General features: G+C 27.1%; 1 long non-coding RNA gene across 1 annotated transcript in view; it reads right to left on the bottom strand.

Moving 5' to 3' along the window:
* Positions 1-1,498: 1,498 nt before the first annotated feature.
* LOC117114914 overlaps positions 1,499-3,585 on the bottom strand; it is a 3,475-nt gene continuing 1,388 nt past the window's right edge. Inside the window, exons 2-3 of the long non-coding RNA XR_004446457.1 lie at positions 2,162-2,223; positions 1,499-1,631 (exon numbers count right to left, since the gene is read on the bottom strand). This is a non-coding gene — a long non-coding RNA (uncharacterized LOC117114914). The remainder of the gene's footprint in view (positions 1,632-2,161; positions 2,224-3,585) is intronic.

Here is a 3,585-nt window from a genome sequence, read left to right as displayed (position 1 = left end):
TTGAAAAGCTACAGGGTAGCCTACGATGTTCCATCATGTCCTTATTAAACACTGTATATGTACCTTTGATGATTTATATTATATTTATTCATCAGTGTTAACGGCTAACTTCCTTTAATATCATATATAATATATATATATATATATATATATATATATATGTATATATGTATATTCAATAAAAAAAAAAACAGACGAGGTGGTTGCTTTGCATCAATTTATTTAAAATAGATATGTATATATATATGCATGTATGTAGATACTTTAACTATAATTATAAAATGACAATCAATTTATCTAGACCTTTGATTCAAATTTATTAACTTTAAAGTCACAATTATATGTGCATAGTATCATACAGGTGAATGTCAAATAATTAAAGTCAAAATGTTATAAAGAAGGTTTCTACAAATATATTTCAAACCCTTACACACATAATTTCTATGAATACAGTCGAACGTGGAATAAAAATAATTTCACTATATTCATTAGTTTTTAGTTAAATATATTTTTTTTACAGTAAAAATTATAACCAAAGGAATTTGACACAAAATTATTTGATGAAATTAAATAATTAACTTTATAGTCATAATCATATGTGCATAGCAACATATATATACACATGAATGTCAAAAAAATGAAAGTAAAAATATTATAAAGAAGGTTAATAAAATATATTTCAAACCCTTACACATAATTTCTATGGATACAGTCGATCGTGGAATAAATATAATTTCACTATATATACAATAATTTTTTTTTAAATGGAAATTATAACCAAAGGAATTGGGCCCAAGAATATTTGTTGAAATTAAGTAATTGTTTTCATATAGTTGAAACACCTTTTCCCCCCAATGGTTCCTTAAATTAAGCATCAAACATTGAGGATTTAATTTTAAACATGTTACAGAAATTAGTATATGGTACATACTGAGAGTCAGAAAAGTTGTTGAAATAGCCTTAATGATGACGATAAGAGATGATTATTCCATTGAAGAAAACCATAATTTCTTATATTTAATGAACATAGAGAATGCTGTTTTAAATTAACAATGACATGTAGGATTATATATTTATAATACTTAGTTTTTTGTCCAAATATGGTACAATGCAGTACTATACATAAAATTCAAATACCAAAAAATTGGCAGCTTATAAGCAAATTTTTACTCTCAAGAGCCAATGCCTCTCATCATAATTCACAAAAAAAATTGTAATTCTGAATTTTCTAAATTTCTAAAATAACAAGTTGTAACTACATCCAATATTAAAATCTTATCTTTCCTCAAGGAATATGAATCTACAATACTTTGTATGTTCAGTGAATGACACATATCCCTTTTACTAGACCTATAGTCTTTTTTACAAATTATTAATCCGTGATCATCAATATAACATTGCTTAGATTTTCCTGACTGGACATTGTATATAATGAATTGCATACATAATCATTAGATAATTGTTTATGGTGGCCAACAGAACAGATTTTTAATTTTTCAGACTTCTCTTCACAGCCTGTTATTGAAATGTATATTGATTCTCTCTGCATAGAAGTTAAATTAAACAGTCTACCGTTGAGGTCAAACATTAAATCCATCTGACAGGGTAAATCTTGGATTCAAAACTATAGGCTGAAAGAAAGAAAAAAGTATTACAGCTTTATATACATTTTAATAAAATGTGAGTGACTTTCTTGCGGAGAAACATTGTCACTGTAAATTAAAGATAATTTCTTCCCTCAAAAACTTAACAATTTTAAACTTGTGTATTAATGATAGGCAAAACTTAGACCAATTTGGTGATTTGTTAGGTGCCGTAAAAAAATCATACAATCACCCATGAGAATCATTGGGAGTTTGTGCATTAATCATGGTCTTATGCGTATTGTATGACAAGAAATGATATTCTTCAACTAAAATACTGTAGGTTTCTAGATGGAGCAGTAAAGGTTCTGAGATGTATGAATTATTATTTGGTTTTTTGGATTACCTATAATTTTTACTATTATATAGATTGTGAATTGTGCAATAGGCTAAGTGAGACAATTCTCTTTTATGTGTATTCACAAACTTAATACAGTGATTAAAATAACTGTACAATGGGCATAATACATAATTATTCTGATATTCAACCATTTATATACTGTAAACAGTGAACCTACCTTATGCATGTTCTGTTAAGCATAAACTTGCTCCCAGTGTAACTGCTTGCATACAATATTTCCTGTAAAGAAAGAAGAGAGATTTAGTCACATTTCAATTATTGAATTCTTTCACAAGACTAATGAAAATAATAGACCCCTATAAAACTTCCCTTAACCCCAAACTCATCAACAAAATATTGGCCACACTAATATCCTTGCATAGTTCATATAGCTACAACCATCAACAACATTCATCTGAGGGATAGACAAAATGAGATCAACAATAATTAAATTTAAGTTAAATTATAAGCCGTAACATTTATAGAACTTAGGCAAAAAATGAAAACTATGTTTTTCTGAGATGTAAATACACATTTAATAAAGTGAAGGATTGACATTAGGGGCAGCAATGAGACCATCATATTACGTATTGACCTAATAAATTGTCTAAAACATTTCAATAAAACACATTTTAATGATAATGTGAGTCCTAATAATAAGTTTATTATTACAAAGCTATTTGTAATTTCATTGGGTATCTTATTAATGTGTGGACAGACATGTGTGTTATCATTGACTATTTTTCTAGATAGTTCAAGTGCAGTCTGTCAGATATACGGTAGTCCTAATTTAGTGAAAAACACATTACGTAAATGTATGTAATCTGCAATAATAACAAAATAATCAAATACTTATAAAATAATAAATAAATAATGATATAAAAATAATAGATTATACAAGTCCGGAGAGTTTAAGGATTTTAAATATTTTTCTATTTTAAATTGTTTCACAAATTTTTGTGTTACATTTTTTTTTAAATAATTTAATAAAAGAAAACAAACCTAACACTTATTGTTTAAATCCCTGATTTAAAAATGATTTTTTTTCATGTATAAACTTTCTTTTTAAACTATTTTTATAAGTATTTTATTCATTGTACATTGTTTGATATATTATACCATGGCCAAATGAATATCCCGTTGGATAATAAGGTATTTTTTAATTGAATTTGAATTTAAATGAATTGGCAAAATGTGAAGTACTTTGAAACAAAGTGCTGTATGAATACTGGACATTGAGGATGAAATTGGCATGATCAGTATTTAATTAGCAGGATTCCACTGAGAAGTAATCTAACTCATATTTGTGTAGAAAATTGCTGGTAGGGAGGTAGGCCTAGGTGCGCAAAAACATCATAAGGGCAAGGTTACTGCATAATAATATATAACCATCTATGTTGAAATATTGGAGAAAAAACCTTAAATTAAATTAGGCCAAATAAAAAATACTTGGTTAGCATCACCTCTTTAAAATTAAATACTTATGTTGGGAGGTGATTTAAAAAAAAAATTAATATATAGTATCAATAATCCTTGTTAGATTAGATGCTACCTTAGCAGTGCCATGCCTAGGCACAACTTACATACCCACTCAGTAGCAGA

This window comes from Anneissia japonica, unplaced genomic scaffold, assembly GCF_011630105.1.
Source record: "Anneissia japonica isolate Jap-2015-1 unplaced genomic scaffold, ASM1163010v1 scaffold586_len169585_cov113, whole genome shotgun sequence".
In the NCBI taxonomy this organism is placed as follows: domain Eukaryota; kingdom Metazoa; phylum Echinodermata; class Crinoidea; order Comatulida; family Comatulidae; genus Anneissia; species Anneissia japonica.
This window is presented reverse-complemented; position numbering and strand designations above follow the sequence as displayed.